Below are 26,485 nucleotides of genomic sequence, written 5' to 3' on the forward strand. Positions count from 1 at the left end.
GTGAGTGTAATGCTACTTATTTATATAACCACATCAAGTTTGTGTTGATTCTTAGATATTGCTGTGGAAAACAGCACTGGGGCAGCATTTTGCTAATTTAATTAATGCATTCCTTGAATGCCTTCAGTAGGATTATGCAGTTTGCGCAATGTTGCGTGGTTCTCCTAATGTCAGCATTAAACAAAGTCTTCTTTTAGTTTTGCCCAGTTCGGCTGATGTTTTGGTTTCTCGCACTGTCCATGTAGTTTAGGAGTACCAGATTTCCACAGGGAAAGTTTTTTCTTCAATTCACTGACGCTGTTGCAACTCTGAAGCCGTTAACAAAAACACCAGTATATAAAAAAACACAGTAATAGTTTCAAAATTAAACATCGTCTGAATTTATTGCAGATCAGAACAACTAATTATTTTCTTTATATTGCACTCTAGTCAAAATGTGTTAAATGTACAGAAAGCCAGATTTAAAAAACAGATTAGCTATTACCTTTTAAATATATGGTATACACATAATCACAATGGTTAAACAAATAATCTGCAAGATTATTTTATTTTTGAATGGTGCTAACACACAACCTAATACATTACTCTGCTATTAAGTTGCTGAGCACGCTGATAGTTTTGTACTTAAAAAAAATATAATAGCAAAACCGGGACGATTAACAATTTTACTATTTCCGACCAGGACAAAAAATTGAAAACCATGACAATGGTCAATTCCCAGGATGTCTGGTAACCCTAATGTAGTTCCCAGAGACATTTTCTGTTTTTTCCTCTAATTGTTTCCTCAGAAAATGAACTGAACCGCAAAACGTTTACTTCCTAGTCAGGTTACCATGTATAGTTTGTTTCCTATGTGCAAACGGACCGAGACCACCTCTTTAGCTGGACTCGTACGGTTTGTTTCCCAAGCGGACTTTGTTGTTCACACTTCATACCAAACATAATAAACCCGAGTCTAAACGGACCCAGTGTGATCACAGCGACAGATACAATTTAAATACAAAATAAACTTGTGTAAATGTGCACTTACTGGCTCAATCCTGAAAGAGCAGCAGAATTCAGATAATGCAGCACAGTTCTAACATTCAATGCTGCCAACGTATTCTCGGTGCTAGGACTCCACCACCGTGATTTTTTTCTCTCCTGACATCTGGCTTATCAGAAGAAATATTTGCTATTTTTTCAAGGCTTCAACCAAACTTATCTGCTTCCATTTTCTCATTGTTACCACTAAACAGTACAATCCTATAAAATGTTTGTTTTAGCCAATTGCACAAGATTATACCCGAGTCCACACTTATGAAGCTACAATGGTCTTACAGATACAAGAGTCATTGCAATTTTCAAAATTATGCACAGGTGTGGCAAGAAATGGCGTTGCGTTGATGTAGAAGGAAGAACAACAGAGGTATCTGCAGTTCAAAGATGGGGCGTGCACCGTTTTTATTTTAAATACAAAAATAAATAAAATATTTAAACAAAACAAACATTTTCTCACAGCAGAAAAATAAAAGACTTAAACAAAAGAATAACAAACACAAAACACTAAAGGTCCGGCTGGGCAGTAGCCTCCATGGTTCCTTTAACTTTGTTTTATATCTCATCTCATCTCATCTCCTCTCCTCTCCTCTCCTCTCCTCTCCTCCGTACAGCCACCCCGAGTGCAGAAAGCTGCAGGATTTTATTTACTATGGCCGAGGGGTTAAACTATCGATTCTCTCATTACCCCTCGGCCACATTTTGCACGAGATTATTAATTGTGTGACTGCCGGGTAGTTTAGCAACCCACTAGCCGACAGCCACACATTACCACGAGGTTTTTAAACATTCCTGCCAGAACATGTTTTAACAAACAAAACACACGCCGCTTCGCCGTCCTATACAAATATACAATAAATAATAAATAATACACAAAGTATAGTACAGGGGCGGAGGGGGAAAACCCCGTTCTAAAATAAATACTGAACAGGGCTGCTCGCCCTGTTACAACAGGACAACAAATTATGCGAGTGATCATTAATTATGCGATTTTTATTGCATAAACACATAATCCTGGAGGGACTGATAACTAATCGATGCAATACCTAGTAATACCGTATATTGTATGCCACAGTGCCACTGTTCTTGTATCAGTGGACCATATTTTCAAAGTGTTTACTTCAGTCTTTAACTCATTTTTGGAACGAGGTAAAATACCTGGAATTTTACAAAAGTAGATTTTTTTTTTTCTACTAAGTAATAGAAAATCACGGTGTTTCTCATTTTGTAAAATTAAGATGAAATTTTCTCCTTTCAACAAATAGGGGTAAAGACTGGAGGAAACACTGTTTTAATGTAGTCTGCTTATTGTCACCACTTTTGCACATTCCCTTTAATCGTGATTTTAAAAGGGTTAATTGTACAGCCGACGCCGCCTAATCGGGATACTGATAATCGGGATACTGATAATCGGGATTGCTGCTTAAATGGGATACAACTCTCTGAGACGGCTCTTCCCAATGCTATTTACGTTGTTTAATTGGGGACGCCTCTTCGTTTAATTGGGATACAGTATTTTCAAGTGATGAACGGAGATCGCTTTTCAGAGCAAGACAGGTCGCGTAGCGCAGTGCAGTGAGTGAGCGGTTACACTGTGACTTGCGTACGTTGTGTGAACCACGGTGAACTCTTGAAGGAGCTGGAGTCTGCTGTGATTTCTCAGGCTGCTGTTGCAAAGAAAGTTGGCATGTCAAAATCACAGGTGCGATTTTAATTTTGTTCAGAATTAAAAAAAACAAAAAAAACAGTGACTCATAAATTGTGTTTAAAATTCAATCATAATGTGATGTGACTTCCAGATAAAGCGGCGCTAATTGTATTTAGAAAATGTTGACAATATAGATTTAATAGACACTCTTTTTTATTGAAAAAAGATAAGCAATGCTAGTGTCTTCATTGTCAGCTCGTTTGCCAGATTGGTATTGACAGAAAGGGAGAGAGGCGAGTGATTCAGATCCTGCCATAGACAGTCACATGATGGATGAGGCTCAATGGATAGGATATTAATACTGGTCTATAGATCTGGAGAGTGAATGGATGGAGAAAATGATGGATACTTTGGGCAGATAATGATAATCCCCGAGATTATAGATTAAAGTGTCATCAAATCGAGGGGCTTGAATTTGCAACACTGACATTTTCACAGAAAGTTGATTTATTTTCTTAAATTTAGTATCCTCTTCTGTTATCCCCTGTGATATAGTGGTGGCATTATTAGGACTTCACATTTTACATATATACAGTGCCTATAGAAAGTCTACACCCCCTTTCAAAATGTTTACCTTTTGTTGCCTTATAGCCTGGAATTAAAATACATTTAAATAGTTTTTTTTTTTTTTTTAATTTATCTACATATCCTACCCCATAACTTCCAAGGAAAAAAAAAATTCTAGAAATTTTAAGAAAATTAATTAAAAATAAAAACTGGAATAGCTTGGTTGGATAAGTGTGCACCCCCATTGTAATAGCAATCCTAAATTAACTCAGGCGTAACCAATTACCTTCAAAATCACACACCAAGTTAAGTGGCCTCCACCTGTGTTAAATTGTAGTGATTCACATGATTTCAGGATAAACTCAGCAGTTTCTGTAGGTTCCCTATGCTGGGTAGTGCGTTTCAAAGCAAAGACTCAACCATGAGCACCAAGGCACTTTCAAAAGAACTCCGGGACATAGTTGTTGAAAGGCACAGATCAGGGGAGTGGTATAAAAAAAATATCAAAGGCCTTGAATATCCCTTGGAGCACGGTCAAAATGATTGTTAAGGAGTGGAAGGTGTATGGCACCACCAAGACCCTGCCTAGAGCAGGCCGTCCCTCCAAACTGGATGACTGAGCAAGAAGGAGACTGATCAGAGAGGCTACCAAGAGGCCAGTGGCAACTTTGCAAGAGCTACAGGCTTTTATGGCCGAGACTAGTTAAATTATGCATGTGACAATAATATCTCAAGCACTCCACAAATCTGGCCTGTATGGTAGGGTGGCAAGAAGGAAGCCATTACTCAAGAAAGCCCACCTTGAATCCAGTTTGAAGTATGCAAAAAAACACTCAGGTGATTCTGTAGCTATGTGGCAAAAAGTGTTGTGGTCTGATGAAACTAAAGTGGGACTTTTTGGCCTAAATGCAAAGGGTTATGTTTGGCGCAAACCCAACACAGCGTATCACCCAAAGAACACCATCCCTACTGTGAAGCATGGTGGTGGCAGCTTCATGTTATGGGGATGTTTCTCATCAGCAGAGACTGGGGCACTTGTCAGAATACAAGGGAAAATTAATGGAGCAAAGTACAGAGAAGTCCTTGAGGAAAACCCTCTGTAAGAAAGCTGAAACTGGGATGGAAGTTCACCTTTCAGCATGACAACGACCCGAAGCACTCAGCCAAACTACACTGGAATGGCTAAGGAACAAAAAGGTAAATATCCTTGAGTGGCCCAGTCAGAGCCCCAACCTAAATCCAATCGAAAATTTGTGGCATGACTTGAAGATTGCTGTCCATCAACGCTCCCCAAGGAACTTGACAGAGCTTGAACAGTTTTGTAAAGAAGAATGGTCAAATATTGCCAAATCTAGGTGTGCAAAGTTAGTAGAGACCTATCCCAACAGACTCACAGCTGTAATTGCTGCTAAAGGTGCTTCCACCAAGTATTAACTCAGGGTGTTGGAGACTTACCAATTATGAGCTTTCAGTTTTGTATTTTTAATATATAATTTTTTTCTCAATAAATTTTTTTTCCCCCTTAACAGTATGTAGATAAGTGGAAAAAAATTATCATTTAAATGCATGAAACTCTGTGGCACTGACAAAACAAAATGTGAAAAAGTTCAAGGGGGTGTAGACTGCCTTGAGAAAGACATGTACAACATATCGAAACGTTGGGCAGCTGGCTCTTTGAGCTATATATATATATATATATATATATATATATATATATATATATATAAAGATCCAGTTGGTGGACGCTTGGGGTTATTGAAAGGATCAATATCTGGTAGTGTATGGATGGAGGCATCACTGTCCATTTATAGGTCACACTCATGAAGCGCTTATCCAATTACAGTGAAGCTTGGTTTGGACATTTGTTAGCAAGTTATTGAGAGTATCATGGGATATAAGGTCCAAGCTCCTGTGTCTTATGTACCCATGTCACACCCATTTCTACATATACCTAAGTGTTGATCCAATTGTGATCAAACATGGTTTGGACCGTTTGTCTTTGTTACAGTGTGTATTTCATGGAAAGTGTGTAAAGTACGAGATGTCCCTCGGAAATAAGAACATAAGAACATAAGAAAGTTTACAAACGAGAGGAGGCCATTCGGCCCATCTTGCTCGTTTGGTTGTTAGTAGCTTATTGATCCCAAAATCTCATCAAGCAGCTTCTTGAAGGATCCCAGGGTGTCAGCTTCAACAACATTACTGGGGAGTTGATTCCAGACCCTCACAATTCTCTGTGTAAAAAAGTGTCTCCTATTTTCTGTTCTGAATGCCCCTTTTTCTAAACTCCATTTGTGACCCCTGGTCCTTGTTTCTTTTTTCAGGCTGAAAAAGTCCCTTGCGTCGACACTGTCAATACCTTTTAGAATTTTGAATGCTTGAATTAGGTCGCCACGTAGTCTTCTTTGTTCAAGACTGAACAGATTCAATTCTTTTAGCCTGTCTGCATATGACATGCCTTTTAAGCCCGGAATAATTCTGGTCGCTCTTCTTTGCACTCTTTCTAGAGCAGCAATATCTTTTTTATAGCGAGGTGACCAGAACTGCCCACAATATTCAAGATGAGGTCTTACAAGTGCATTGTACAGTTTTAACATTACTTCCCTTGATTTAAATTCAACACTTTTCACAATGTATCCGAGTATCTTGTTAGCCTTTTTTATAGCTTCCCCACATTGCCTAGATGAAGACATTTCTGAGTCAACAAAAACTCCTAGGTCTTTTTCATAGATTCCTTCTCCAATTTCAATATCTCCCATATGATATTTATAATGTACATTTTTATTTCCTGCGTGCAGTACCTTACACTTTTCTCTATTAAATGTCATTTGCCATGTATCTGCCCAGTTCTGAATCTTGTCTAGATCATTTTGAATGACCTTTGCTGCTGCAACAGTGTTTGCCACTCCTCCTACTTTTGTGTCGTCTGCAAATTTAACAAGTTTGCTTACTATACCAGAATCTAAATCATTAATGTAGATTAGGAATAGCAGAGGACCTAATACTGATCCCTGTGGTACACCGCTGGTTACCACACTCCATTCTGAGGTTTTTCCTCTAATCAGTACTTTCTGTTTTCTACATGTTAACCACTCCCTAATCCATGTACATGTGTTTCCTTGAATCCCAACTGCGTTCAGTTTGAGAATTAATCTTTTGTGCGGGACTTTGTCAAAAGCTTTCTGGAAATCTAAATAAACCATGTCATATGCTTTGCAATTATCCATTATCGATGTTGCATCCTCAAAAAAATCAAGCAAGTTAGTTAGGCACGATCTCCCTTTCCTAAAACCATGTTGACTGTCTCCCAGTACCCTGTTACCATATAGGTAATTTTCCATTTTGGCTCTTATTATAGTTTCCATAAGTTTGCATATAATAGAAGTCAGGCTTACTGGTCTGTAGTTACCTGGTTCAGTTTTGTTTCCCTTTTTGTGGATCGGTATTACGTTTGCAATTTTCCAGTCTGTCGGTACCACCCCTGTGTCAAGAGACTGCTGCATGATCTTGGTTAGCGGTTTGTAAATTACTTCTTTCATTTCTTTGAGTACTACTGGGAGGATCTCATCCGGCCCAGGGGATTTGTTTATTTTAAGAGCTCCTAGTCCCTTTAACACTTCTGCCTCAGTTATGCTAAAGTTATTTAAAACTGGATAGGAACTGGATGACATGTGGGGCATGTTGTCAGTATCTTCCTTTGTAAAAACTTGTGAAAAGTAATCATTTAACATATTTGCTATTTTTTTTTCTTCCTCTACGATTTTGCCATTTGTATCTCTTAAACATTTAATCTCCTCTTTGAATGTTCTCTTGCTGTTGTAATATTGGAAAAACATTTTGGAATTGGTTTTAGCTCCCTTAGCAATGTTCATTTCTATTTCTCTCTTGGCCTTTCTAACTTCCTTTTTGACTTGCATTTGCAGTTCTGTGTACTCTTTCTGTGTACTTTCTTTTTGGTCCTTTTTTAATGCTCTGTAAAGTGCCTTTTTTCGCTGAATATTTTTTTTAATTGATCTATTAAACCATTTTGGCAATTTAGTTTTACATTTAGATTTGTCTACTTTAGGGATATAATTGTTTTGCGCCTCTAGTACTACGTTTTTGAAGAACAACCATCCTTCTTCTGTGGGTGTTTTCTCTATTTTACTCCAATCTACTTCTGTTAGTCTCTGTTTCATACCTTCATAGTTTGCTTTTCTAAAATTGTAAACCTTAGCTTTAGTCTTTACTTTTGAGGATTTAAAAAACACTTCAAATGAGACCATGTTGTGGTCTGAGTTTGCCAGTGGTTCTCTGACCTCTGTTTTAGTTATTCTATCTTCGTTATTTGAAAAGACTAAATCAAGGCATGCCTCCCCTCTAGTGGGTGCCTTCACAAATTGTGTTAGGAAGCAGTCATTTGTCATTTCCACCATTTCTATTTCATCCTTCGCGCTACCCACCGGGTTTTCCCATTTTATTTGGGGGAAGTTGAAATCCCCCATTAGTATGGCTTCTCCTTTGCTACACACATTTCTAATGTCATTGTATAACAGATTATTGTGCTCACCGTCTGAATCTGGCGGTCTATAGCATGCTCCTATTATTATGCCTTTTGAATTTTTGTCTGTTATTCTGACCCATATTGATTCGGTTTTATTTTCTTTGTCCAGGTTTAACACCTGGGCTTCAAGACTGTTTCTTATGTATAGCGCTACCCCTCCTCCTCTTCTGTCCTGCCTGTCTTTCCTATACAGTGTATACCCACAAATATTATATTCGTCCCCATCACTCTCAGACAACCACGTTTCTGTAACACCTATCACATCATAGTTACCTGTTAGTGCAGTAGCTTCAAGTTCTAGAATTTTGTTTCTGATACTTCTAGCATTTAGATAAATACATTTAATGGTTGTCTTACCTGAGTTGTTGTTCTTGTTTTGATGCGGTCTCCCTTCTGTTTTTTTGTTGATTTCTCCCCCCTTCCTTTCTAGTTTAAATGCTTCCGAACCTGCTCGAGGATCTTTTCTCCGAGTAGACTGGTTCCCTTGTTATTTAAATGCAGTCCATCCCGTCTATACAGATAGTCCTCGTTGTAGAATGTGGTCCAATGATCAAGATAGGTGAAGCCTTCCCGTGTGCACCACGTCTTCAACCATTGGTTTTGATTAATTATTTCCAGCTGTCCATATGGTCCTTTGCAAGGTGCGGGTAGTATACCAGAAAATACCACAGTTTTGGTTTTCTCTTTTAATTTCCTTCCTAGCTCTCTGAATTTGTTTTGCAGGGATTTTGGTCTGTCTCTTCCAATGTTGTTTGTACCGATGTGGACGACTACTACCGGGTCGTCTCCTGTTCGTTCTAGGAGCCTGTCCACGTTTTCAGTGATGTGCTTGACCGAGGCTCCCGGAAGGCAGCACACTGTTGTAGTAAGGGGGTCCAAACTGCGAATTGAACTTGCTGTGTTTCTCAATATGGAGTCCCCAACAATCATGACCTCCCTTCTTTTTACTGTCTTGTCACCACTGTCAATAGGGTCCTGGATGTTGTTCCTTTCATTCTCTTGTTGTTGGTTCTGCTCATCAAAATTCTGAAGTGACTCAAATCTGTTGGTTGTTTTGATTTCTGGTGGTGTTTGACGAAGTTTCTTTTTTTCCCTGCTTCTGCCTACCTGAACCCAGCTGTTCTGACCTTCTATCTCCCTGGTGGCTTTCAGTCTGTTAGGGGTGATGCAGACTTCCATGAATTGTGGGTGTGCCAGTTCCTCAAGATCCTGTTGCTGTCTCACTTCTTCCAGCTCCATTTCTAGCATGCTTACTAGTTTATGCAAATCCTGGATCGCGCGGCACTTTACGCACACTTGGTTTAGCTCCGCTGGGTTTTCTCGGATTTCCCACATCAAGCAGGTATCACAGATTACTGGCTTGAAAACCATGTTGAGGTTTTTTTTTTTTTTTTTTTTTAAGTTTAGTTTCTTCTGCAGTCGTCAACCTGCTTTCAAACTGCTTCGAAACTGCTCTGTACTTTTCCACGCTGTACTTCTCCCACTCGCTGTCGCTTCCACTCGCTGTCGCTGGGAAGACTGCGTTGTTCTGCTGTGCTGTCGGCTCCTCCCCTCGCCCGTGTCTCAAAACGGCGCTGGATTTGAATCAGCTGCTCCGAGTTTCAGCTTGTTTGTTATCACAAAAACACACGCGGCTGCTGCTGTGTTTCCCCAATGTCCTCTGTTTTCTGATTAAAGCAATTCAAGATGCAATTTCTCCTTTCTGCTTCGAAACTGCTCTGTACTTTTCCACGCTGTACTTCTCCCACTCGCTGTCGCTTCCACTCGCTGTCGCTGGGAAGAATAGATGCTTATTGCATTGCATAGATGTTTATAGCTATGGAATCTGTGGGTTAGAATTCATATTCAAATCAAACACTCGTAGATCGAGATTTTTAGAATAGACATCCAAAGGAGAGTTCTGACATCCAGAACTGGGAGCAGCAGGGCAGTGTGGTTTGCAAGCCTTGGTTCATCCTGTTCCAAACCCACATGGGATATGCTGAGAGCTCTGCTCGAAGTTTCTTCAGGTTAGGTAATTCCAGCTCAAGTGGACCATCAAATGAATGTTTCCTCTCTATTCATGGCTAATTGTTAATATGCTAGACGTGATGAAAACAATAGTGTCAGGGTAGGTGTTGTATTGCTGCAGAGGGCTGTCTGATTCTTGCCTGCCGTGGTGAGAGATTACCTGAAGGTGGTTAAAAAGCACATGTGTTTTTCAGTTGATTCTTTTAACAGCAGTGGGCTAATGAAATGCAGAGTGTCTGCCCGCTCAGATACTTCTGTTGAGTCTTTTCGTAATCAGGTGAGGCAACAGCACGGACACACTGTACTTTAATCAATACGATGCTCTTGTCTGAAATCATGGCTTGTTTCCTTTGTGTCTGGGGCTCTCTCCTGTCACGCACAGAACAGGAATATTGCTGACGGCTGGAACCAAACACCAGTCTTGGCAGAACAGGTCTCACAAAGGATTCGTCAGAGTGGCACAGTGTATAGAAAAGATTTAGGCTTGAAACAGTGCCGAAACATTTATTCCCCTACCAATTTCACTTTGTTAGCCTTATTACTGGTCTCGCGTTTAGTCTACTGGGATCCAATATTTGTTACTTTATTAGATTCCTTATGCAATTTGGCTTATTTTATGTCCAATTTTATAGGTGCTTCTCCTTTGAAGCTGTTTGCTGTTTAAATGACGCTGTCCTTATATATCTCCTGCCAGGTGAAAGAGGTGTGTTGGTGTGCCCGTGGCAGAATAACGACGTGCAGCACCTGACTTGGCTTGCCACCGTCTGGCCCTTATTTACAGGAGATAATATTACACCATTGATTTCTCTAAAGTAACAACTGAGGTAGATTTCTCATAGTCACAATAATGCGCAGGCTGATAGAGTTTTTAAATGGGATTACATTTAAATGGAATTTAATTTAGGAACAATGTCTCCGTCTGTCTGCCTCTCTGCCTCCCTCCTCTTCTTCCTTCCTTTCGTCCTTCCTGGAAATTGCAACATCAAATCTGTTTATGCCTCTTTTTTTATATAAAAATATAGTATTGTGCCCAGCACACTGAACCAAGCGTCTGTCACTCTCTCCACAAAAAAGAGCCAGCAGAAAGGATAATGTTGCTGGTGCTAATAAGAGGTAAGAAAATCAATATTTAACTTATAATAGACTATTTTAAACATTGAATGATTTCCAGCTTCTCAAAATTAATGTGAGTTTAACCTATTCCTTTTTTAACTGCAGAATGATGCTGTTGTACTGTATTGCATTTTGACTCTGGGTATTTTAGCTTTTTACCCAAGTGCACAGTTTTTATTTTTATTTTTGTAGTACATGTCTTATTAAACCAGTTTTTAATGGCGTTTTCATTCGTTATCTCATTTATAAAATGATTGTAGTTATGAACCATTACGAAGGCGTCTTACCAGTAAAGAAGCATCTAGTTCTCACTATTTGTACTTTAGGGGGCATCTCTGCTTATTTTAACAGTTTAAAATAGATTTCACATGTTAAAAATGTATCAATCAAAGTATTAATTGTACTCAGAAATGGATAGATGATCGGCACACTTTCTGGGCATGGCTGGTAAATAAAAAAAATGCCTTGATAAATTCAAAAAAGAGAGTCTCATTTTTACATTATATTTTTATTTATGTAAACTGGCCATTTATAATTATTTGAAGCATTCAAAGGATCATTCAGAAAAATATAGGTGTGTGATGGGTGTCATTTCTTGTGTCTTTGTGTTATTACAAACACACAATATACATGCATGTTTACATTCAAATATGTTTAACTCTATGATCTATAAACAAATTATTACCATAATTAAAAAAAAAAAAAACAGATTTTGAATCTATCTTTATCGACTGTCTGCTTAATAATAAGAAACAAGTACATTTCTACTTTGGATTAATAACAAATAAGAACAAAAATCTTTCTTAATATTGTTTTACTTTGTGTTTCATTATTTATCCCTGCTAGTGGCCAAACTACAAGTTAATTCCAAAATGAAATATTATATAAAACTAAAACCTAAGTATGTTGAATTCCATTATCGCTGCAATGTTAAAGCGTAGCCTCCTCTTATGTGCACATTATCTTATGTAGATTGTTTAAAACACAGATCTGTGTTGGTCACATTACAGTTCCAATGGTATCCAGTTTTCTCTTAACCGTTAAACTTTGGATCTCAATTGGATAGAAGCAGACAGAAATAGCTTTGACTGGATCTGAACACGTCCCAGATGTGTAAGCTATGATAAGCCTGTCCACATCCACTGCATTCTGGCGTTTGGACAGGTTTGCACAGCAAATCCAGGGATGGCATTTTCAAATGTTTTGTAGCACAACTGGCAGCTGATTTAAAGAGCATTATATGGAGCTGCAGCGATAACCTTTGTGGATTTGGCAGAGCAAGGACACAGGAGGATCTGGAGAGCGAAAGCTTTCCAGAATATATCCAGCTGAGGCCTTTAAATCTGCGTGCAAACTGAGCATAATGATATCTGCGTACCAGGATTAAAAACTAGCATGGGAAATACATCTGTGTGCAAATTGAGCATAATGATAACTGCATACCAGGATTATCAACTAACATGGAAAATACAGTACGTTGTTTGCTTCTGGTACAGTCAGTATCATCTGAACTCATTAAGAAACACAGAGGTCTATCAATGGATCTAAATGTCACCGTAATTACAATTACAGCTTCACCTGGTGTGTTGTACATGTTTTTACTGATATAAAGAAATAGTGTATTTCCATGTACTGTTTAAACGTTTCGCAGCCTTGTCTTGTCAGAAATCTATATTTGAATCACTGTAGCAGCCTCTTGGATTGTATCGAACAGTCAGTGCTATGTGAGTGTAGAAAGTCACACGATTATATTGCACTGTTATATTACAATCTTTACCACTTCATAAATTAATTAAAATAATGCAACAGAAAAAGACAGATACGCTTGTTCAGCAAGCGTGTGCAATTGTGATTAAACTTAAAAGTTACTGAAAGCAACACAATGTGAAGGTGTCCTGTTGGGCTGTAAGTCTCACAGTATCCAGAGAATATTCAAATGTGATGAAACGTGTTTTAAAGAGTGATTTCAATTGCCATTTTAGCTTTTTCACTTTTTAATTGCGTATTTTGTATGGTGTTTGCATTCATTCCTGGTGTGCTCTGGTATTACATTATCAGTTCACTAAAAATCTACATTTAGGTGGCACATGGCTTGAATTGAAAGTCTGTTCAGTATTGGCACATAAGATTCTCCAGACAAGCTCAAAGACAGGAAAACTTAAAATGATATTGGAGCAGCAGAACCCTGGCTCACTAGCATTTTACACATTTATCGTTGCGTAACCGTACTGAAACGTCGTCCAGACTGGAGTTCTTATCGAAACTCATAAAAGAGCAGCTTTCGTACCGGTACTGTTTCGATACAACTCGGGGCAGTTTAAGTGTGGACAGGTAAACTGACACGGTATTGATACAGGTAAGTCAATATTCTGAAGCACGCGCTCGTCTTGCTTTAGAGTTTAAGTACTTTGATCAGCTTTACATTTTACGGTGAGCAGTACCTTTATCATGGCTACACCAAAAAATGCCAAAAATAAGTGACAAAATAATCTCCACAAAATTAGTGATGACTATGAGGTAAAGCGTACTGCAGAGCAGCATCGCTCTAAAATAAAATCCCTTGTGAGGGAATATAAAAACAAAACAAAAAGAAATGCGTTCCCAAAGCCGTGATGCAAGCCCTCTGTCTTCGCAACCTCATGCTTTTAAAGATGGCTAATTGTTTTCGCCTTTTTGTTCGCCTCATTCTTTCGCATTCTGCTCGTCTCTTAATAATGATTGAATACCAAAACAAAATACTGTACATGGACAGGATGGCAAAACATGCTGTATTACATAACAATGGCCCCATTTCTAACAGATGAGACAGCGATCGTCATATAAACAAGTTCAGGACCCGAACACTTGATTTAAACATACATGAATGTGGATAGGTATATCGCAACTGTGCCGGTACTGTACCAGTATTGAAAAGTGAGTCAGGACAGAAACTGGTTTCGTACCGGTATATTCTATACTGAAACAAACTGTACTAGTGTCGTACCGATACAAGTGTGAACAAGGCTTTACAATGGTTTAAAATATAACAGAACCCTGGATCATAAGAATGATTCAAAGTATAACAGAACCCTGGATCATAAGAATGATTAAAGAGATAACAGAACCCTGAATCATAAGAATGATTCAAAACATAACAGAACCCTGGATCATAAGAATGATTCAAAACATAACAGAACCCTGGATCATAAGAATGATTCAAAACATAACAGAACCCTGGATCATAAGAATGATTCAAAACATAACAGAACCCTGGATCATAAGAATGATTCAAAACATAACAGAACCCTGAATCATAAGAATGATTCAAAACATAACAGAACCCTGGATCATAAGGTGAGTCACACCTACATGTGGATGCAGTGGATAGCTCTAATTTTGTATTCTCATTCGTGGCAGGGGATGTGAGTTTTGCAGGATACTTGTAAAGCCTGGGTATTTTGTATCAGAGATGCAGGCTCACACACACAGCTGCCATTTGCAAATTTTAGGATAATTATAGATTTCTCACTCATTTCAGTTTAAATGTGACTGCAGTGTAATGGCATTTGTAAAAGGTGCACTTTGCACTGTGTAAACTGTGGCTAGAGTTCTGGATCCATAGGGAAATTTATTTCCATGCTATTCAAAGTCTTTGGTGTGCTGTGCTTGAATGAGCGGACTCCGTGCTTAGCTGTGTTCAAAGTGGAAGCCCTTCTCTGTTCTGCGCAGAATGAAATTCTAGAAAGTTAAACACCGGCTGGTAAAAGCTCCTTTGAGACCACATTGCGTCATAATGGAATGTGATTAATAATCAGGGTATGGTGAAAGATTAGCACAGTGAATTGAGTCTTACTCGCAAAAACAAAACAAAACCAAAAAAAAAAACAGTGACATTCATCCCCTATCACTGCTGTAAGTACAAAATCAGAGCTATCAGTTATGTGAAAAGGTCTCCTTGCAAAAATCTAAGACATACAGACACAGACCTGCACGCACCCCCAGATTCTCATACTCTCCGTAACGTTTGCGAAATAATGTTCTTCAAAATCGAGTGTGTGACGTACATTCAGTTAAACGGACAGGGCATAACCCAAAAACTGAAATACTGGTCTATATGTAAAGAATGTGTCTGGGTGCAGTTTGAGGCTGTCTGTGTTTAATGGACTGTAGTATTACCAGCTTTACATGTTGGCAGGTGTAAGGATGTAGGTTATGCCATACCTGTGGTATATCTCCATATCTTCACTCATCCAGTTGTCATGAAGCTTGGTATTAGCATTATTTAGCCTATAAGTTATTGTAAGATTCTGAGGATATAGGGGGTGTCTGCCCTTCTGTACATCGCTCCATCTGTGTGTCATGTTTGCCATTTCTTATTTTATACTGTTCTGTACATTAGCTTGATATGCGCCATGGTCATCAATTTGTCAGATCTAATTTTTAACTCGCAGTCCTGGCTGGAGAAGTCTGTCACTGACATCATCGCTTAGTGGCATTTTTCTTTTTTTTTTCCTTTTATACTTTTTTTTCGGAAATTTCAGTGGAAATTTAAAATAGAAAACAGAAAACAATGTGCTGAATACAAATCCCTGGAAGAAGGCTTTTGAGTGAGATCTGAAGGGATATTAAAAGCTGCATGCTAAAACCACGCCCGCATACTGACACACACACACACACACACACAAGCAGCAGAAAACAGTACATTATTTAGAGAATTAATTGCTTTCTCCAGAGCCTCCTCTAAATGGAGCTACGAGGGTGATTTTCAACTAATCAGTTAAAGCTGTTTGATTTACATAATGAGCTGTTCAGCACTACACACAAGCCACTTTCCAGGCGTTAGGCAGGCCTTTGTTTGTTCTTTTGCTCAAATCACTCCCTGTTTGTTTGTCGGTTAACGTGAAAGAAAATGAAAAAATAATTAACCAGGCCAGGTTTGACCCTCTCACGGTCTTGTGTGAGGCTGGGCAGAAATAAACAAACCGATAGTTTAAAGCAATCTTGGTATGCTTACCCTCTCACGGTCTCAGCCAGTTCGGTGGCAGGAATAGCGACATATCCTTTTGGTTAAATGTTTGTTTAAAAAAAAAATATATATATATATATATATATATATATATATATATATCGACACACAAGCTATGGCGACCTCGGCCGGGTGGGATCCAGGCCGGTGGGCTAGTTACCTGCTTCCTCAGCTCACGGGGGAGGCGCAAGCAGCAGCGAGAACGCTGTCCCCGGAACGGATGATGGGTTACCCCACGCTGAAAACCGTCATCCCTAATCGCGTGGGGGCCACACCGGAGGTGTATCGGAAGAAATTCCGAGAGGAGCAATTTGCGGCAGGGGAGCACCCACAAACCATCGCCCACCGGCTGAAGGATTACACCATGGGTTGGTTGAATCCGGATTTGAACACCAAAGCCAGGGTGGTGGAGATGATCGTGGTGGAGCGCTTCCTGGAATGTCTAGCCCCGGAACCTCGGCTGTGGGTCCAGCGGCAGGCACCAGACACGCTGGACCGGGCGGTCGAGCTTGCCGAGCGGTACCCGGCAGCAGAACCAACGCCCGCGAAACCGCCCGGGAGGAGTGCGGCTACTGGATCATCCACTCAACTGGCCCTGGAGAGGGCGAAGGGACAGTGGGGAAGGGGTCGTCCAGGCTTTGGTCGGGGGGGTGTCGGCGGGAGCTCCCGGCACGGGTACTGGGGCAGGGTGGGGATACACACGGGCTGCTGCAGTGTCGGACCGGGGTCTCGCGCGGACGCCTTATCGGCGGGCCCTTTTTATGCCTCCAGTGTTTTCCCCTCTTTCCAAAACCTCGGGGAGAGAAACCAGCCCACCGAGATGTTGGACGTGCAGGGAGGTGGGCCACCTCTACCGGGACTGCCCCGTGATGGAGTGTGACCTCAGCCGACCAGGTAAGCATGTTCAGTTACCTCAGTCACTTTAGCAGACGGGTTTTGTTATTCCTGTGACAGTTGATGGTACAAAAACCCAGGCTCTCCTTGATTCAGGGTGTACACACACACACACACACACACACACACACACAAACAATTGTTTTTTCAAGTACATGACTGTAGATGTCTGGTACACCGTCTCTTTTGGTAGTTCACATGGTCTCATTGTAGCTAAGACCTGAGATACAGCACAGGAAGTGGATAACTACTTGGGTGCAACTTTTAATCTAGAGTGTTTATTTGAAATGTGTGCCTCTCACTATTTTTTTGGTTTGCTTTATTATTACTAATGCGTTAGTGGCATCTAGAAGAGTTTCATGTCTGTTTATTATGAAATTATTCTTAAGAAAAGTAATTAAAAAAAGTTCTTTTTTTTTAAAACAGATTTTTCTTACTTTTAACAGTAAAAAGTTACTTTTCTTAACAGCAATGTCAAGGTGCAACCAGCGCTGCGAAATTTAAACTTTTTTTTTTTTGCAACACCCCACCAAATTTTACAGAAAGATTATAGTAATCAACCAAAAAGTAGCCAAACTGTGTTTGTTAAACCAGCCAAAAATAAGATTTCATGTATAATACAAAAGCATAAGTGCTACATATTTATTTAAAATAAAAAAAATGTTTAAAATGTACCGGCGGTTGTAGGTATGAGTATAAAAACGGGATCTTCACTGCTGAAACCTCGTGAGCCACAAGCATGATTCCTGCTCCGGTTTACATTTACCACAGGGATCAGTATTAGGTCCTCTGCTATTCCTAATCTACATTAATGATTTAGATTCTGGTACAGTAAGCAAACTTGTTAAATTTGCAGACGACACAAAAGTAGGAGGAGTGGCAAACACTGTTGCAACAGCAAAGGTCATTCAAAATGATCTAGACAAGATTCAGAACTGGGCAGACACATGGCAAATGACATTTAATAGAGAAAAGTGTAAGGTACTGCACGCAGGAAATAAAAATGTACATTATAAATATCATATGGGAGATATTGAAATTGGAGAAGGAATCTATGAAAAAGACCTAGGAGTTTTTGTTGACTCAGAAATGTCTTTGTCTAGACAATGTGGGGAAGCTATAAAAGGGCCAACAAGATGCTCGGGTATACAGTGAGAAGTGTTGAATTTAAATCAAGGGAAGTAATGTTAAAACTGTACAATGCACTAGTAAGACCTCATCTTGAATATTGTGTGCAGTTCTGGTCACCTCGCTATAAAAAAGATATTGCTGCTCTAGAAAGAGTGCAAAGAAGAGCGACCAGAATTATTCCGGGCTTAAAAGGCATGTCATATGCAGACAGGCTAAAATAATTGAATCTGTTCAGTCTTGAACAAAGAAGACTACGTGGCGACCTAATTCAAGCATTCAAAATTCTAAAAGGTATTGTCAGTGTCGACCCAAGGGACTTTTTCAGCCTGAAAAAAGAAACAAGGACCAGGGGTCACAAATGGAGTTTAGACAAAGGGGCATTCAGAACAGAAAATAGGAGGCACTTTTTTACACAGAGAATTGTGAGGGTCTGGAATCAACTCCCCAGTAATGTTGTTGAAGCTGACACCCTGGGATCCTTCAAGAAGCTGCTTGATGAGATTTTGGGATCAATAAGCTACTAACAACCAAAGGAGCAAGATGGGCCGAATGGCCTCCTCTCGTTTGTAAACTTTCTTATGTTCTTATGGGCTTTTACAGCGATTTTTATCGAGAGAAAGCGACTGACCCTTCCTTTAAAGTTGTGCTCCCAAAAGGACGTCCTTATCCTGTCGCGATGTATTTGCGTGACAGCGTTTTCTAGGCCATGCTTTTGCCCTAGGCCTTAATTTTGTCCCCTGCCCCCTTGCCCCCCTCCCTGTTCATGGGGCAGTGCTTCCTTGCAGCTGCCAACTTGGATCAATCAGCCTGATACCCTTCCCCTGGCAAACATGGCAGTTAGTGAAGCAGGGAACGCACACCAGTACAGGGCTGTAAGATCTCTGGTGGAAGCACTGAAAGCCTTGGCTTTCTTCAGAAACAGATACCCAGCGGCCCTTTAAAGATACATTGGCAATGGATGACATTTGTTACATTTAATAAGTCCTACATTTAAATGCATGTGGTCCAAATGTGGCCAACACTGATGTCCTTGTGAGTGGCACTACAGCTACACAATTGCAGCCCCACTGAGGATGCGTAGCCCTGGTCTGTCACACTAGAGTTTCACATATATTTAAAGAGTCGCTTGTCCAGTTGTGATGAAACTTGCTTTGGATATATTTTATCACAGGTTATTGTGCATAACAATAACCTTTAAGTATATCAAGGGTGTCTGTCATACTTACTTACACTGTTACATATATCTAGAGACCCCCTAATCCATTTTTGATTAAACGTGTTAAGGACATTCTATTGAGTGTATCAAGATTGTGGGAGGCTTTCAGTCTGTCTGTCATACTTGCATTTCTACATGTAACCTGGAGACCCGCTTATCCATTTGTGATGAAACTTGATAAGGGCATTTGTTAGTTATTGAGATTCTATATGGAGGCTCTCATTCTATCTGTATGTCATATTTTTATATGAAGAGAACTAAAGTCGGGTTCTTCTGTTAGGAACAGCACCAGTTCTACTAGTTTGTTCCAAAGCTATAGATAGGAATATGGATTTGAAAGCCTGAAGAATACACTTTTTCCAAGGTTAGGTCCATGCGTCACCTAGTTGTGCAATTACCCATCGCACAAGCAGACCTCCCTGGGCATGAGAGAGCCCCTCCCCTGCTCTCTTATTGATTTCTGCTCATTGAGAGCTTTTACAATCCATTACTGTCTGGTGGTCCAGCCAGATACATATTTCAGAGAGAGGGAGGGAGCAGGAGGGAGCAGGGTAGCGGACAGAGATTAAGACTCATTATCAAGAGCTCCTGGCCTCTTTCCTGCTGATAGCATGTCACTGCTGCTGGAGAGATGGGGGATTATTTTATTTTTTAATGACCTAAACGGATTCTAAAACGTTCTGAAAACCTAGATTTTTTTTCAAGACCTAATTTCAAGAAGAAATCAAATGTTTACTTCAGTTTAACCAAGAGGTAGGGGGATGACAGGGCTTTAATTAATTGGATAATTGTGGGACAACTTGGAAGATTTTAGTATAGCGTGTAGCTGGCGCTCTTGGGAAATGAAGGTGGTGTTTCTTATTCACACAACAGTGTTTGCTGCTGCGTGTCTGTGAAGTTGACGGCAACACGCTTTTAACATGACCTGCTGGAAGTTCATGTTTCCAGTATGCTTTGTGGATGCTTTTATATACATATACTGTTTGACCTTCACGGCTAACTGCATTTGTATTGTATGTTGTGGTGTTAATAAATGGGAAACCTGCCATCGTTTAGTTCATTATAGTCGACTCCATTGTAGAGGCAGGATACGGCATCTTCATTATAACAGTCTCCAATGTAAAGGCAGGATACAGCATCCTCTTTATAACAGACTGCTATGTAAAGGCAGGATACAGCATCCTCATTATAACAGACTCCAATGTAAAGGCAGGATACAGCATTCTCATTATAGCAGACTCCAATGTAAAGGCAGGATACAGCATCCTCATTATAACAGACTGCTATGTAAAGGCAGGATACAGCATCCTCATTATAACAGACTCCAATGTAAAGGCAGGATACAGCATTCTCATTATAGCAGACTCCAATGTAAAGGCAGGATACAGCATCCTCATTATAACAGGCTCCAATGTAAAGGCAGGATACAGCATCCTCATTATAGCAGACTCCTATGTAAAGGCAGGGTACAGCATCCTCATTATAACAGACTCCAATGTAAAGGCAGGATACAGCATCCTCATTATAGCAGACTCCAATGTGGAGGCAGGATTTAGCATTTTCATTATAATAGACTCCAAATGAATCCCTTGCGATCGGCTACAGGTCAGGCAGTGATTGGTGAGAGCCTGGCGCCGGGCTGGTTGCAGGGAGGAGTTGGGTAGTACAAAGGGGACGCTGCTATGTGAGTACTGCCCCTTCATCTTGCAGAGGAGGAAATGAGGAGCTGCAGCCACGGAGCCAGCTCACAGCACGACCTCACAGCCTCAGTGCACAGCACTGCACTGCACCGCACCACTCACCACCCTGTCACAGATGCATATCCTAAGTGTCTCAAAGATATCCAGATGTCAAAATTTAATTTGGTCATGTTTTGGTCACTACTATTCATGTTTTGTTAATAGTTAATATATGTTAACCTACACTGTAACAATGTTTTTCTGAAATAAACCCTCATTTGTTAAACATACAACATCTTTAAACAACCTCATTCAAGCATATGATTTAGAGTGCAATAATAGGTTCCTATATATTAACAGTAAATGCCAGCATTGGTTGGCTAACAGTAAAACTATACTTTTGTCCTCTAATGCTTTTTACAGATATCTGTAGAACCACATATCCAATTGTGATGAAACTTGCCACAGACATTCTTTTTACCTACACATCAGACTGGGTACATGGAGGCTGTCAGCCTGTAGGTCAGACTTACATTTTCACTGAAGAAGGGAGCTGTAATCAGTCCTAATCTTAGGAACTGCACAATGTCTTTTTGTAGAAATGCATTACTCTAAAGGCGAGGGATTTATTACGGTATTTTGTAAGCCTTTTTTTCAAGCCTCTAAAGGCTCGCCCTTCCAGTCACAGTCATAAGGAAACAGAGGTGGAAAATGGCAGTCATTTCGTGACAATAATACAATCATTTCCAGCAGTATTTCAGGGGCAGGGCCTTCCTATGGAAAATCCACAGCGGTAAGAAAAGGTTTGGGGGTTGTATGGTTGCCCTCCTCGTTGCCATGGCAACAGCACAGAGTAAGAAAGCCAGCTGTTTAAATCAATAGTGCTGTGGGGCGTTGAAAGCTGTGAATTTCGAACAGCGGAGAAGGAAACACCTGAAAAGCACCAAGGCAACCGTGCAGCAGAGTTCTATATTGATTGTCAGACAGGGGCATGCATGCTGGAGCCTGCAGACAGACATGGAATTACTCTGAGGGGGAAATAGGAGCGAGGTGGGGTAATATATTCTTTTACAGGCCGTAATTATAAAACAGACACTGTCAGGCTGCTTAGCTCTCGGTTGTAAAATACATTATCCCCCAGTGGCTAAGCTCTGCTAATTTTACTGTGCGATACTCTTGTTAATGTGTTTTGTCTCAAAGTGATTTAGTGTCTTGAAAGCTGAGGGACTGTCACAGCGGTGACTGAAGCCCACTGTCTGATGGTTTAAGAAGAGTGTTGACTATAGTCCCAGTATCGTGTCAATCTAAGGAAGTAATATAATTCCTTTCAATTAATGTCAACCTCAGCATACTATGGCCTACACAGAGGCTGAGATGAAAGGTGAGAGATGAAAATGAGGGGGTTGGAAAATCAGTTGAGGTTCTTTCAAGTAAAACTGGTGTTTCCTGAAAAAATAGCCATCATTTAAGTGTTGAGAGGCCAGAGTTTCATTAACCCTGCCCCTGGCCCTGCTCGGCTCCGACATTCAGGTGTGTGGTGAGGCCAGAGGTTTAATCAGTGTGGAGAATGGGTAGTAAAGCACTGAGCTGTCCAGTGACTGCCCCCCCCCCCCCCCCCCTCTGTAAGCAGGTTCATTCAAGTCTCGGTGTGGAGAATGGGTAGTAACCAGTGACTGCCCTCCCCTCCCTCTGCCAACAGGTTCATTCAGGTCTTGTATAGAGAATGGGTAGTAAAGCAGCTTGCTGTTCCAGTGACTGCCCTCCCCTCCCTCTGCAAGCAGGTTCATTCAGGTCTGAGTGTGGAGAATGGGTAGTAAAGCACTGTGCTGTTTCAGTGACTGCCCTCCCCTCCCTCTGCAAGCAGATTCATTCAGGCCTCGTATGGAGAATGGGTAGTAAAACACTGAGCTGTTCCAGTTACTGCCCTCCCCTCCCTCTGCAAGCAGGTTCATTCAGGTCTCGTGTGGAGAATGGGTAGTAAAGCACTGTGCTGTTTCAGTGACTGCCCTCCCCTCCCTCTGCAAGCAGATTCATTCAGGCCTCGTATGGAGAATGGGTAGTAAAACACTGAGCTGTTCCAGTTACTGCCCTCCCCTCCCTCTGCAAGCAGGTTCATTCAGGTTTCGTGTGGAGAATGGGTAGTAAAGCACTGTGCTGTTTCAGTGACTGCCCTCCCCTCTCTCTGCAAGCAGATTCATTCAGGTCTTGTGTGGAGAATCGGCAGTAAAGCACTGAGCTGTTCCAGTGACTGCCCTCCCTCCCTCTGCAAGCTGGTTCATTCAGTTGTGTGGAGAATGGATAGTAATGGTTGAGTGAACACACAGTATGGCGCAAAACAGGAGAAAACATCAAGGGTTAAAATTCTAAACTTCTGAGATATAAAAATGTAACCTTGTGGAGTGATGGAGAACCAACATGAATGTATTTCCTTTCTTTTTTTTTGTTTACAAAAAAGGCTATTTTATTTTGTAGTAATATCTGCTTTTGAATGTATGTTATGATACAGACTCTTTATATATTTAAGTAAACTTGACAGTAATAATAAGAATAATAATAATAAGAATCATAAAAATAATACAGTTATAATTATAATTAAATCATAACTGTAATCTAAATAATGACAAATATATACCGGTGTTTGTATCCATCAGCATCTCAAATAGCTCCCAACAACTACAGCGCTGGGCAGTGGAAACCTGGTTAACCTATGTTTCCTGATTTTTCTGTCATAACGATAAAACCTGTTCTCTACTGACTAATTATGTGTGGGGTGCAAGCCAAGAATGAGTACGAACTCCAAAAAAGCATCCTCTTACCTCTTATTAGCATTCACAGACACCCCAGAAACACAGTCAGCTTCTTGCACGTCACTGTGCAGTGATAGTGAAGCAGCAAAGTGTTAGGGAACAGTAAGCTCAGAAATGAGCACCAGACAATCTCAGATACGTGATTTATTAATATTTTTAGTGGATGACTAATCAACCTGTTCAACTAATTGTACCTCAACTGATTCCAATTAGCAGCTGTTCTACCTCTGTTTCTTATCCTTGATAATGTAGCAAATGAAATGCGCTCTCGTTCCAGCCTTCTGCCACTCACTGCCTTCTCCATTTCCACCGTTGCTCTGGGTTTCTGCACCTCTTCTCTCTCTTATCTTCTCTTTCATGATCACACTTCAATCAAAGTCCCTAACTGCCCCTCAGAGCTCCACAGGCTGTTGTCGCAGCATCTCAAAGCCCTTCCTTTCTGTCCTCAAGTTCAGCAGAGCAGTGTGGTGAAGGGTGGTGGCTGGGTTTGACTCCTCCCCCCACCTGCCTTGAATTGGGGGGGGGGGGGGGGTTCCCTTGTGGTTAAAACGGCTACTTTAATAGAGGTGCAGCCAATTGCCAAATCAGACAGATACCAATTCACATTATAACATGGCAAGAATGGAGGGAGCAATCTCATTGGCTGACAAGTGTTCCAGCCTTTGCAGATATATGTCTGAGCACAGCTTGGAAGTTTCAGAACAACTCTGCCTGACTCACTTGAGGGTTAGGTATGGTGGGTTCATTTTCTAAGAGCAATAACACACTGTGGGATGCCGAAAGACAACCCTAGGCAGAAGCAATTCAGAGGAATCCCTTGTGCTGTAAATTGCTCTAAAAAACTCCAGCTGTGGCTTATCTCAGCAGGGTTCAGGTGGGTCGAATCAGCTCCTGTGAACCTTATAGTTTACATTGCAATCAGTGTGAACATGGAAACCTATTATACAACTACTAATGCACACTGAAGAAAGCATGAGCCGGAGCGTTTGTCCATTTGACTTAGTTACTTAACGTTTTACATACCTATCTATTATATAGTAAGTCAGAGCTGCACAAATCTGGTCCCTGAGGTCCGGTCCTCCAGGTTCTACAGGCATCATTACATTGTAAAGTTATAAATTGGTTCAGTTCAGTAATTTATGGGGCAGGTGGAATAAAGAGTAGGAGGACTCCAAACCTCAGGACTGGAATAGGGCTGTAGAAGGTATACAAACATGATTCTAAAAGTCTTACTTTTAAAGTGATTATACTGTACCTGGGCACAGAAATAGCTTGAACTGAGTCCCGTCTGTCTCTGAGCAGAGAATAGGGAGGCCGTCTACAATCTACAATCCAGGTCAAGCGGGAGGGAAGGAGAGAATTCTGAAATTGTCTTCAGAGACAGGAGGCGTACCTCACAGCAGAGAGTTTTAAACAGAATCAGCAGTGCCAGATCTCTGCAGAGAGACTGTTCTGACGTTTGAAAAACGCTCAAAAAAGGCAGAATTCAGCTGCAGATGAAAAGACTGCAAAAAAAGTTTGGTTTTAGTAATTATTATTATTATTATTATTGATAATGACAATAGAATATTTTGTTGTTATTCTGGGGGTAATCGGACATTCTTTATCTGCATTATTTCTGCTGGACCGCTCCACTATAAGTTACTCGTTGTGTGTTGTGCCATGCAGTTTAGAGGTTCTGGTTGCTTCACAACGTATTACATTATTTAAAATCACAAACAGCTCACTCACATACAGAGGGCCCTCATAACCATGTAATAATCACACAGTTCCTGAAAAGGTTTCAAGTATTTGTACCAAATGTATTGGATTGTAGCCAAACACAGTCTGTCTGTAGGAGGGTAAGCTCACCATCTGGAGTGTGACAGACAGATGGACTGACGTAATCAACACATAAGGGCCCCCCTTTTTTATGAGAACTTTATAAACAGATGTCAAACTACTATTAAACATACATTGTGTGTTCTAAGCAGGGCATGAAATCTGTACGCAGGATAATAAGATGTACTGGCATTTGACAAAACGGTTATTGTCAGATGTCACACAATTTTCTAATGTTGAATTCAGATAAAACAGAGGTTATGCTAGTGGGCTCTCACAGAACCAACTAAAAGGAAATGTGGGACTACATGAGCTCGACCCTTGCAGTCTCTCATCAAAACTTAATCTAGAAATTAACAGTTTGGGGGTCATCTTTGATCCTGATCCAGCATTTGAGACTCATATTGAGGAAGTTACTAAAGTATCATTTTACCATTTCAGAAATACAGCCAAACTTAGACCAATTATTTCTGTATCTGATGCTGAGAGACTAATGCATGCCTTTGTTTCATCTAGAATTGATTATTATAGTGCACTTTACTCTGGTGTCCCAAAACGTGTGGTATCCCGCTTGCAGAATGTTCAGAATACCACTCAGAATAGAATTCTGATTAAAATCAGAAAAAGTGAACGTACTACCCCTGTTTTGGCCTCTTTTCACTGGCTCCCTGTGCAGTATAGAATTGATTTTAAGATTTTGCAGTTAACTTACAAGGCCCTGAATGGATTAGCACCTAGTTATTTGCAGGAGTTACTGACCCTGCATCATCCAAACTGCACTCTGAGATCGCAGGATGAGGGGCTGCTGGTGTTAGGGCGATAGGGCTTTTTCTTGTAGAGCGTCTAAATTATGGAATGCTCTGCCTTCGTTTGTCAGTGAATAAAATGGCTTTCTTATCTTAGTGGGTTTTAGTGTAACTTTAAAATTGCTGCTTTTGTATTATGTATATATCTGTGATTTAAATCTGTTATTTAAGTGGTCTGATTATGGAAGTTGTATGACATGTTGTACA

At 40.5% G+C, this 26,485-nt stretch overlaps 1 protein-coding gene across 3 annotated transcripts in view; it reads left to right on the top strand.

Annotated features, from left to right (window-relative positions):
* adgrl1a (adhesion G protein-coupled receptor L1a) overlaps window positions 1–26,485 on the top strand; it is a 248,753-nt gene that overhangs the window by 15,633 nt on the left and 206,635 nt on the right. The window lies entirely within an intron of this gene.

This window comes from Polyodon spathula, chromosome 38 (assembly GCF_017654505.1).
Source record: "Polyodon spathula isolate WHYD16114869_AA chromosome 38, ASM1765450v1, whole genome shotgun sequence".
NCBI classification, from domain to species: domain Eukaryota; kingdom Metazoa; phylum Chordata; class Actinopteri; order Acipenseriformes; family Polyodontidae; genus Polyodon; species Polyodon spathula.